The sequence below is a fragment of the Trichechus manatus genome, unplaced genomic scaffold, assembly GCF_000243295.1.
Source record: "Trichechus manatus latirostris isolate Lorelei unplaced genomic scaffold, TriManLat1.0 scaffold00020, whole genome shotgun sequence".
Taxonomy (NCBI): domain Eukaryota; kingdom Metazoa; phylum Chordata; class Mammalia; order Sirenia; family Trichechidae; genus Trichechus; species Trichechus manatus.
In genome coordinates, this window is record NW_004443956.1 from 5,245,840 (window position 1) to 5,257,547 (window position 11,708).

An 11,708-nucleotide genomic window follows, 5' to 3' on the forward strand; every position below is an offset into this window, starting at 1 on the left:
CATAAGATCTAGTGGGAAAGCTCCTTTATTAGGGTATTAAATAACCACCAGGCTGTGCCTGTTCTGTACAACAACTTTCCCCTGTGAAGCATAATGCTCTAGCCAGGTGTTATCTAACAAGGCAGGTAAGACAGAACCATCACTTCCACTAAACAGGTTACTAATTGAACACTCACTGCATACCAGGCATTAAGCTAGGGGCTGTGGGCATCATGTCCTTGGGTGGTAAAAATGTTTAAGTGCTTGGCTGTTAACCAAAAGAATGGAGGCTCAAGTTCACTCCGAGGCACTTTGGAAGAAAGGCCTGGTGATCTACTTCTGAAAAATCAGCCGTTGAAAACCCTGTGGAGCACGGTTCTACTCTGACACACACGGGGTTGCCATGAGTTGGAATCAACTTGAAGGCAACTGGTTTGGGGGCATTATGGTGAACAAGATATACTAATGAGTAAAAAAAAAGTTAAAAATAAGTTCACCTCTCTAAAACTACCTAAAATGATGTCAGAGAAGGATGGGGAAGAAAAAGAACCAGAGCACTGATAGCATAAGCCTTTATTTGAAAATGCTGGGCGTGAGAAGGGAAGGCCCTTGAAGAAGCTTATGGAGCATATTCTAGCTGGGAGAGGGAGGGCAGAAGGTTTTATGGGGCTCTAGAAGAAGTCAGTTGAAGTTCACACTTCTGGAATAGTTGGCCAAGAGTGGTCCTCAAAAGAATTAGGAATTGTTCTTGAGGATTAACAGCCTTTGTTGAGACAATCTGGATTTTATCAAGAGAAGAGGGGTAGACAGGGGGTATCTTAGTTTCCCAGGGCTGCCTAACAAAATGCCACACACTGGGTGCCTTATAAGAACAGAAATTTGTTGTCTCACAGTTCTAGAGGCTAAAAGTCTGACTCAACGTGTCGGCTGGGCCATGCTGCCTCCAAAGTCTCTAGAGGAAGATCCGTTCTCGTCTCTCCCAGCTTCCAGTAGTTCCATGCATTCCTTGGCTTGAAGATGCATCCTCACATGGCCCAGCTTCCTCTGTCTCTGCTCTTTTAAAGGACACCATTCAGATTGGATTAAGACCTGCCCTACTCCAGAAGGACCTTGTGTTAACTGATAACATCTTCAAAGGACCTTTTTCCAAACAAGGTCAAATTCACAGGTACAAGGATTAGGACTTCAACATATCTTTTAGGGGGACCCAATTCAATTCATAAAGGGGGCTAAAGTCTTGTGCAGGAGGGATGGGAGGAACAGCTAGGAGAACAAGGGCACCTGAGGGCCACAGTGAGAAAGTCCTTCACTGTCTCTTCCCAAGGGCATTAATTAGAAATGGCAATAATACGTTGGGGGGTCTAGATAATACCCAGGCAGAGTTGTCAGTGGTACTAATAGTCATTGCCAAGGCAGAGTGCTCAGAATCCTGAGGAGATGGGTACGGGGCTCCCATGAATATAAACAGCATCACCTCCATCCCCACACTGTTTTGAGCCTTGGAGGGAATACAAGAAATAATGTTGTTAGCTGACGTCGAGTCAACTCCTGACTCATGGCAACCCTATGTACAATGGAACAAAACACTGCCTGGTCCTGCACCATCTCCATGATTGGTTGTAGATTGGACGGTTGTGATCCATAAGGTTTTCAGTGGCTAATTTTTGGAAGTAGATTGCCAGGCCTTTCTACCTATTCTTAGTCTGGAAGCACTGCTGAAAACTGTTCTGCAACATAGCAACGCACAAACCTCCCGTAACAGACTGGTGGTAGCTGCACATGAGCTGCATTGGTCAGAAATCGAACCTACGTGTCTCACATGGAAGGTAGGAATTCTACCACTGAACCACCAATGCCCCCCAGGAAATCATAAACTAGTACCAGTTGCAGTGGAGTCAACTCTGACTCACGGTGACCTCATGTGTGTCAGAGTGGAACTGTGCTTCATAGGGTTTTCAATGGCTGATCTTTTGGCAATAGACCCCCAGGCCTTTCTTTTGACTTGTAGGATTGTTAGTTTCCTTTGTGGTTACCTTAGTATTTACCCCTATTTTTCTAAGTTTAAAAATATGGAACGCTTCACGAATTTGCATGTTGTCCTTGCACAGGGGCCATGCTAATCTGCTCTGTATCGTTCCAATTTTTCGGCAGCACCCCCAGGCCTTTCTTCCAAGGCAACTCTGGTTGGACTCTAACCTCCAACTTTTGGTTAGCAGCCGTGCATATTAACCATTTGCAGTGCCCAGGGACTCCTCAGGAAATAATACAGGGTTGTAAATGCTGCGATGGGAGAGTTAGGGTAGGCCTTGGGAACACTGTGGAGAAGGGCCTTACGTGGGCTTAAAGGGACCACAGAGACTTCCTGGAAGAGAAGATATCTAAGTTGAGATCCCATGGATGTGCAGACATTAGCTGGGCAAAAAGGAGTTACAGGCAGAGAAACAGCATGTGCACAGACCAGGAGAAAGGCAAGAACATTGTACATTTTTGGAATTATAAGCAGTTCAGCCTGGCTGAAACACAGAGAATGAGGGAATAATGGCAAAAGAAGAGCTTGATGAAAAACAGAACTGTGAAAGTTAGGACTTTCCTGGATAACAGACAATAGGGAAAGAAGAGGGACACACCTAAGAATATTTATTTGTAGGAATTTTATTTCTTTAACTCAAATATTTGAAAGTCATCATTTCTATGTGCGACGCACACCACAAAGCTTGGAGATCTAAAAAGAAGGACCTCGTGGCAAGCTTCCAGATTTGATGTAGAATGAGGGAGCATTTGTTCAATTTGCTAGTGAGTACCCAGTACACACTGGCCATGTAGCACTAATAAAAATCCACATTATATCTGCCCTCTAGGCTATTATAATCTGGTGTGAGAGACATTAATTAAGTAATTCCTCACACATGGACCAATAAGCAACATCATGATAAATGGAGAAAACATTAAAGTTGTCAAGGATTTGATTTTACTTAGATCCACAATCAACACCCATGGAAGCGGCAGTCAAGAAATCAAACAACGTATTGCATTGGGCAAATCTGCTGCCAAAGACCTCTTTCAAGTGTTAAAAAGCAAAGACGTCACTTTGAGAACTACGGTGCACCTGACTCAAGAGATGGTATTTTCAATTGCCTTATATACATGTGAAAGCTGGACAATGAATAAGGGAGACTGAAAAAGAACTGATGTATTTGAATTATGGTATTGGAAAAGAAAGAACAAATCTGTCTTGGAAGAAGTAGAGCCAGAATGCTCCTTAGAAGGGAGGAGACGAAACATTGTCTTACATACTTTGGACATATTGTCAAGAGGGACCAGTCCCTGGAGAAGGACATCATGCTTGGTAAGGTAGAGGGTCAATGAAAAAGAGGAAGACCCTCTACAAGATGGATTGACACAGTGGCTGTAACAATGGGCTTAAACATAGCAACGATTGTGAGGATGATGCAGGGCCGGGCAGTATTTCGTTCTGTTGTACATAGGGTCACTATGAGTCAGAACCAACTCAATGGCACCTAACAACAACAACTCAAGTAAATGTTTAATTAAAAATTCATATAAGAATATATTAGTATGATTTGATTCAACAGGATTTTTTCCTAAAAAAAAAAATCACAGTGATTTAAACACATAAAATTATTTTTCTCTCTCATAAATGAAATCCAGAGATGGCTGGTGTGGTAGCTGTGTAATCATCAGGTACCCAGCTCCTTCTGTCCTGCTGGTTCATAATTCTTAGCATGTCACCTCACGGTCCAAGATGGCTGCAAATGCTCCAGCCATCAGGTTCACATTCTAAGAAGGATGAAGAACAAGAGGGCATACCCCTTTAAAGAGCTTTCCTGGAAATACCAATCAACCAAATTCTGCTTACATATACTTCATCAGAACACAGTCACATGGCCACACCTACTTGCAAGGGAGGCTGAGAAGTATGGACTTTTATCTGGGCTCATTGCCACCCCAAAATAAAATTATGGTTCTAGAACCAAGGAAAAAGAGTAGAATGGATATTGGGTGTGCAGCCAGCTCACTCTGCCACACAGGCAAAGGAGCATCATTCTATGAGAAAGTGATGCTGATGTTGAGAGATACAGGATGAGGAAGTGTCTTAGGTGGGGTTCTCTAGAAAAGAAAAACCAGTAAAGTGTATAAATATATATATAGATAGAGAGATATATTAAGGAAATGGCTCAAGTAGTTGCAGAGGCTGGAATGTCCCAAGTCCATGGGTCAGGGTGGAGGCTTCTCCTGATTCACATAGCCACAGGGACTGGTGAACCCAAGATTAGCAAGTCAGACAGCAAGGCTCTGGCTCACAGGCTGCAAAGACCAACAAATCCCAAGATTGGCAAGCAAGTTGGCAGCTAAGCTGCTAGCTCAAGTCCCAAGAACTGGAAATCAGATGAACAAGAGCCAGCTGCAGGATCCAGTGTGAGCAAAAGCCCAAGAGCCTTGCCAGAAAGTCCACCTATATTGGGTGCAGGCCACACCCCCAAGGAAACTCCCTTTCAGCTGATTGGCTACTCACAGCAGATGTCATTATAGAGGTGATCACATTATATCAAATCTCTTCATGGAGGTGATTGTATCATCATATGACTGCCGAACTACATCATAACTGCCTAAACACTGAGAATCATGACCCAGCCAAGTTGACACACAACCTTATTTATCACAGGACGGGTTAACCAGGTGAAGGAAAAGAGAAGGGGCAGGCGCTCAATAAAGCCAACAAAGGTGAATGTAGCTGGAGCGCAGATGAGGGGACTGAGTGCTGGAAGATAAAACAAGAGAGGTAGGCAGAGGCCAAATGATGCCAAACAATGCAGGGACTTGTTAAGGCATTTGGGCTTAATTCTAACAACAGTGGAAGCTGCTGAAGGGTTTCAGCAGGAGTTGGGGTGTCCTGATCATATACGTGTGCTTTGAACACCTATTGTGTGCATGGTGCCAGGCACAAGTGATACAGACATGTGGCATCACCTTGTTTTGTGGGAGGGTGGCCACGGCCTGGTCTAGAGCTCACAGGACCATGTGCCCACCTGTGTGCAGGAAAGAGTGGGCGTCAGGGAAGGGTTTGCAGCAGAAACAACTCTTGATGGTTGAGTGCAGTTTCAGCTGGATGAGGGGGAGTCCAAGGGCATTCCAGGCAAGTTGGGACAAAGACTGAAAGTGTCCAGTGTGGAGGATCTGCCAATAATGGGTTATTCCTAGAGAGAGGCCGGCAGATGGGACTTCAGGTCAGGTAAGGTTAGATCACTAAAGGCCTTGTGTATCAAGCTAAGGAGTTGAACATTGAGGAACCATGGAACAGTGTTAAGATGAGGAATTACATGATGCAAGCCATGGTTTAGAACATCAGTTCTGGCAGCAGCATGCAGGAATGCAGAAGGAAGCAGGATTGCATCACTACTGAAAAAGGAGGCTCAGTTTTATGCATTTGATTTCTGGTTGCTGGAATCTTGACTAGTTTTATCATTGTTGGCAGGCACCTACTCAGACTACTCCTCCTCCCTGTGAAAAACAGAAGTTCAGGCCTAAATCCTTTAGCTGAAATTCCAAAATCCAGAAAGCTCTGGAAACTAAACTTGTTTTTTTTTTTTTTTTGGGTAACTCATTTAGCAGCTAGACCTGGCCTGACCTCACGGATCTGCAAAAATCTGACCTGATGATCTAATATGAGGCTATTTATAGTCTATTTAATTCACTTGGTGTCAATATTTATATGTTTTGCTATGCAGAAATATAAATGTGTTTGATTGTAGGTATTAAATAATACAAGGAGCCCTGGTGGTGCAGCTTTTAAGAGCTTGGCTGCTAACCAAAAGGTCAGCAGTTTGAATCCACTAGCCGCTCCTTGAAAACCCTATGGGGCAGTTCTTTTCTGTCCTATAGGGTCACTGTGAGTCAGAATCAACTCGATGGCAACAGACTTAATGGGCGGTGCAGTGGTTAAGCACTCAGCTGCTAACAGGAAGTTGGCAGTTTAAACCTACTAGCTGCTTTGCTGGAGAAAAGACTTGGCGATGTGCTCCCATAAAGATTACAGCCTAGGAAGCCCTATGGGGGCAGTTCTACTCTGTCCTATAGGGTCAGTATGAGTTGGAATTGACTCAAAGGCAATGGTTTCGTTTTGTTTTTTTGCTATTAAATAATATATGCACATAATAAAATATGTATAAGTGCAGTATCACCTTTCTAATATCCAAAAATTCTAAATTTCATAATACGTATGTCCCAAGAGCTTTAGATAAGCCATATGAGTCACATAAGCATATATATATATACACACACACAAATATATGGCATATAAACCATATAAGTCAGAAGGTCTGAATACAGCAGGAGAGTTTGCTCTAGCTGGAGGGTGCATCTAGGAGATTGTTCTAGCAGATAAAAGGAAAATCTAGTTGATGCAGAAGACTGTAACTTAGGGGACTCATATTTCAATGGGTCACAGAAACTGTAAAGTAAATACGTTCAAAGAGGGTTTTTCTACCTTTATAAATGATAAATCAACTGGGGGTTAATAAGGAGGACTTAAGACTACCCAGGACACATCTGTTAATTATATGAAGTTATTGTCATAGAGAATAACAAACATCTACTCCCACAAGGCTCGTAGCATTATTGTTATTAATAATAACAATAACTTACATTTCTATAACGCTTTGGAGTTTATTAAGTGCTTTTGCAAAGGTTTTCTCCTTTAGTTCTTGTAACAACTGTGATGGATGGATATTGGCATTCCCAATTTACAGACAAGAACCCCAAGCTCAGAGACAGGAGGTATCTTAGTTTCTTGGTGCTGCTGTAACAGAAATACCACAAGTGGGTGGTTTAAAAGAACAGAAATGTATTTTCTCACAGTTTAGGAGGCTAGAAGTCCAAATTCAGGGCACCGGCTCTGGGGGAAGGCTTTCTCTCTGTCAGCTCTAGGGGAAGGTCCGAGTCCTTTTTGAGCTTCTGTTCCTCAGTTCCTTGGTGATCTTCATGCGGTATGGCATCTGTCTTCCCCCATCTGTGCCTGCTTGCCTCTGTGCCTAATCTGCTCTTCTTATATCTCAAAAGTGGTTGGTTTAAGACACACCGTACACTCATCTGGCCTCATTAACATAACAAAGAAAACCTATTCCCAAATGGGATTCATCCACAGGTACAGGGGTTAGGATTCTATACATATTTTGGTGGGACACAATTCAATCCATAACAGTAGGTGACTTCTTCAGGGTCATGCAGGCAACAGTTACACACACAGAGCCTGGGTGAGATGTTTCTGTTTCTGAAATCTGTGGTCTTTTTTTCAATAAGCAATAACATTCCTGGCTGAAGGGTGGGCAGACTTTTAAAAAAGTAGCTGCTACAAAGGAGCAGCACAATATACTTCATCTCACAAGCCAAATCTGACTCATTAGTTGTGACTGCCTGGCACACCCAAGTGAGGACTTCAAGGCCGTTTCCAGACTTAACAAGGAAGTTTGGTAATCCATTAGTCTTGACTGCCAAGGTGCAAGATGCAAGTAGGATGGATGGATAGCCATCTATTTCCATGGCTTGACTTCCCCTGTTTCCATTGTCATTGAAAAAGATATGTATTAGGTGCTTAGTGGGTGCCAGGCACTCCAGGATGCTGCATTAGTCTCCTAGGCTGCTGGAGCAAAGGACCACAAAGTGGACGGCATAAAACAACCACGTATCCTCTCACAGTTCAGAATCAAGGTGTTAGCAGGGCTGTGCTCTCTGCAGGCTCTAGCGGAGAGCCTGTTCTATGCCTCTCTCCTAGCTTCTGGTGCTGCCACCAGCCCATGGCATTCCTTGACTTGTAGACGCATCACTCCAGTCTCTGCCTCTGTTGTCTCTGGGCATTGTCCCTATGTCTGTCTCTTGTCCCTTCTCTGCTTATGACGACACCAGTCATATTGGATTAGGGCCACCCTACTGACCTCACCTTAGCTTGATTACCTCTGCAAAGACCGTATTTCCCAATAAAGTTACCTTCACAGGTACCGGGAGATAGGACTTCAAATATCTTTTGTGGGGGACACAATTCAACCCACAACAGATGCTGAGGCTACCTCCAGGAAGGCTCAGTCCCTGCCCTCGGAAAGCTTAGAAAAGTCTCAATGCTGCCCATTTTAGAGGATCTAATTCCATCTGGAGGAGTCCCTGGGTGGTGCAAAAAGGTTGGTGGTTTGAGTCCACCCAGAGGCACCTCAAGAGAAAGGCCTGGCAATCTCCTTTAAAAAAATCAGCCATTGGAAACCCTATGAAGCACAGTTCTGCTGTGACACACAAGGGGTTGCCGTGACCCAGAACTGACTCGATGGCAACTGCTTTCTCTTCTGGTTTATAGACCCGCAAGCCCAGAGAGTGACTCTGAGAAGCAAACAGAAAATCTTGCCAGCAACACAGGCTAACTTTAGGAGACAGCGTGGTTTGGTGGAAAAGGGGATGTGGTTAAGAGTTTGGGCTTCAGAATCACGCAGGTGTGTGTCCAAACTCAGCTCTGCCATTTATTAACTGGGTGATACTGGGGAAGGTTCTTCACTTACCTAACCTTCAGTTTCTTCATCTGTTCAAAAAAAAGGATAAAAGGAAATAATAATAATAGCTACCTCAGAAGACTGTTGTGACTTAAAGGAACTCATAGTAATAACAGCTATTATTCATTGAGTGTTTTTATGGGCCAGGCATTGTTTGTTGTTGTTGTTAGATGCTGTCAAGTTGGTTCTGACTTATACCAACCGTATATACAACAGAATGAAATACTGCCCAGTCCTACACCATCATCACAATCATTGCTATGTTTGAGAACATAGTTGCAGCCGCTGTGTCAATCCATCTTGTTGAGGGTCTTCCTCTTTTTCACTGACCCACTCTCTACCTTACCAAGCATGATGTCCTTCTCCAGGGACTGGTCCCTCCTGATAACCTGCGCAAATATATGAGACGAAGTCTCACCATCCTCGCTTCCAAGGAGCACTCTGGCTGTACTTCTTCTGAGACTGATTTGTTCACTCTTCCGGCAGTCCATGGAATACTCAATATTCTTCGCCAACACCATAATTCCAAGGCATCACTTCTTCTTCAGTCTCCTTATTCATTTCTAGCTTTCGCATGCATGTCCTAATTCACTAAATCCTCCAGACAATCCAATAAGGTCACACATGTAAATGCCCTCTCCTGGCATATACTGAGTGCTCAGAATGCAGGTGAAAAGGCCGTGGTGTTCTTGCTGTTGCTCTCACATTGTTATTAAGAACTGATCTGGGACTGGCGTCTTATATTCTGGTTCAAGTTCTACCACTAGCTCGCTCTGTGATTTTCGACAACTCACTTGCCTTGTCTAGTGACTCTGTTTCCTTCTCTGTGAAGAGAGAAGCTTGGATTAGATGAAGGGTTAAAAACTTGAGATGTGTTTAAAAACACAGATCCCAGGGCTCCATTCCCTAAAGATTCTGATTTGTCAGATCTGGAATAGGACCCAGGAATCTGTATTGCCTTTAACTTAACAATGAAAATTTCCAAACGGTCTCAAAAGTAAGGGGGACAATGACCCTCCAAGTACACATCACTAGCTTGTACGTTTTGCCATATTTGTTCCATCTGTGGAGTCCCTGTGAGTCAGAATCAACTCAATGGCAATGGGTAATGGGTTACAGAGTCTCTGGGTGGCACCAATGGTTAAGTGCTGGACCCAGAGGCACTTTGGAAGACAGGCCTGGTGATTTGCTTCCGAAAGTTCACAGCCGTGAAAACCCTGTGGAGCAGTTCTGTTCTGCACACGTGGGGTCACTATGAGTCAGGATAGACTGCACAGCAAGCAACAATAACATCCTATGCGGGGTGTTCTCCATTCACACCCCCTTCATCCACTCCACAAGCTGCTCTGGGCCTCAGGAAAGGTGAACCCTGACTACAGTCACCAGGTCCCTCACACTCTGGCTTCCCAGAGGGTTCAGCCAACAGGACACATCAGAAAGGACTGGAAAGCAGAAGTCATGAGGGTGGGCTATGCATGTCCCTGGCTCCCTCTCTCCTAGATGGTTGTCAGTAGCTGTGTTCCTCCACCCCAGGGCACAGCTCATGCAGCCAGCCTTCTCCCACAGCTACCCCTTTTTCTACAGGTTCTCAACCACCCTCTTCCCTTGCCACTTCAGGCCCAGGGATGGTAGTTTCCTGCCCTTGCTTGCTCCATGCCGTCACTGATTTCCCTCAGCCTTCCCTTGCCCACATCCTTATAAGCAGCCCCTTCCTTAAATGTTCCCCAATCACCTTATTTGTATGTGCCATCTGTTTCCTTCGGGGACCCTGCCTGATATATACCAATCCCTCTTTTTATTTTTGTTGAATATCTTAAAGCCAATCTCAGACATCATCTCATCTCACTCCTGAATAATTTACCCTTCATCTCAAATGGCACTATCACTCTCAGCAAAACAAACAATTCCTTAATATCACCCACTAGCAGGCATCTGTTTACTCCATTAATATCTCTGATCAGTCAGGTCTGGAAATCCCAGGAGTAGCCCACCTTTGAGGGTCTTTCCAATTCAGATAATCAAAGCATATCTCCATTGATAGATTTGAGTCAGTCTCCACCTGGTGGTAGGAAAGCTCACCTGGAGGGTGGGCTGGCAAATTAGAACTTTGTCTTGTGAGTGAGGTGACGTTGCCATGGCAACTGCCTCCAGAACATTTAGGAAGTGATTCCGACTCCTAGACCCGGCTATGCCAATAGGCCAAATGATCATTTGGACGCTGAACTGAACATTCTACCTAAATGTGGATCTTCTTTCCTTGGGGCATGGGGATGGCCACCTATAGGACCGAGGAGACAAGTCATGATTCCTCCCCAAGAACAGGAGCCTGCCCTCCCCTAATGGTCTCCAAGGAAACCTCTCAGGGTACTTATCCAAGGGAGTCATTTCCCTTTCTCAGGTTTTACCTTAGATCAAACTTGTAATTGCACATGTTTAGCCTTTGAACCTTTGATTAGCTTTTTTCAGGCTTCAGATCAAAAACACGCATTAACCAGCCCTTCGACCTTTCCCAGAAAGAGGCAAGTTATGGGATCTTGCCAGTTTGAGAGGCAACCAGCTGGCAAGATGAGATGTCCCAGCCCAAATCTGCACCTATGTGGCTGGCAGGGGTGAATTACCCAACAGGCACGATAAGCGTAGCTCTTACCTTGCTTACCAAATCATCTGTAGTGAACAATTTCACCACATCAAAGATTCTGCTTCAAGGTATGGCGGGCATCTTTCTCCCAACCCCATGGCACCTTCCTACAGAATCAAAGCCCCTTTTCATATTTACGGTCCCTGACAGGGGCAGATGACCCAGTAAGCAAGGCAAGCACAGGCTTACTTGTGCTTACTTGCTAATCTGTAGTGAACAATTTTACTACAGATGATCTGGTAAGCACAGTAAGCACCATGCTTTCTTCACCTATTTGATAATCCACCACGGCTGGCAGGGACTTGGAGCAGATCATTGCCCCTGTGTGGGAACTCAGGCTGTACTTCTGCCTTTATTCTTGGGACTTCAGTGTCTCTCAATGAGTTTTGAGAAACTGTTTCATCCTTACCGTACTAAATTACAATCCTGAGTGAAGAGCTTGGCCAGGAAAACTCCATTCAAGTGGAGAATAGCAGAAGTTGGCTGGGGATCAAAGCGTCTGATTTCTTAAAAAAGTCAGCAGGGGCATATGACTGGGTATT

General features: G+C 44.4%; 1 pseudogene; it reads right to left on the bottom strand.

Moving 5' to 3' along the window:
• Positions 1-2,042: 2,042 nt before the first annotated feature.
• On the bottom strand, positions 2,043-2,156 carry LOC111819895 (uncharacterized; annotated as a pseudogene).
• Between the last annotated feature and the right edge of the window lie 9,552 nt (positions 2,157-11,708).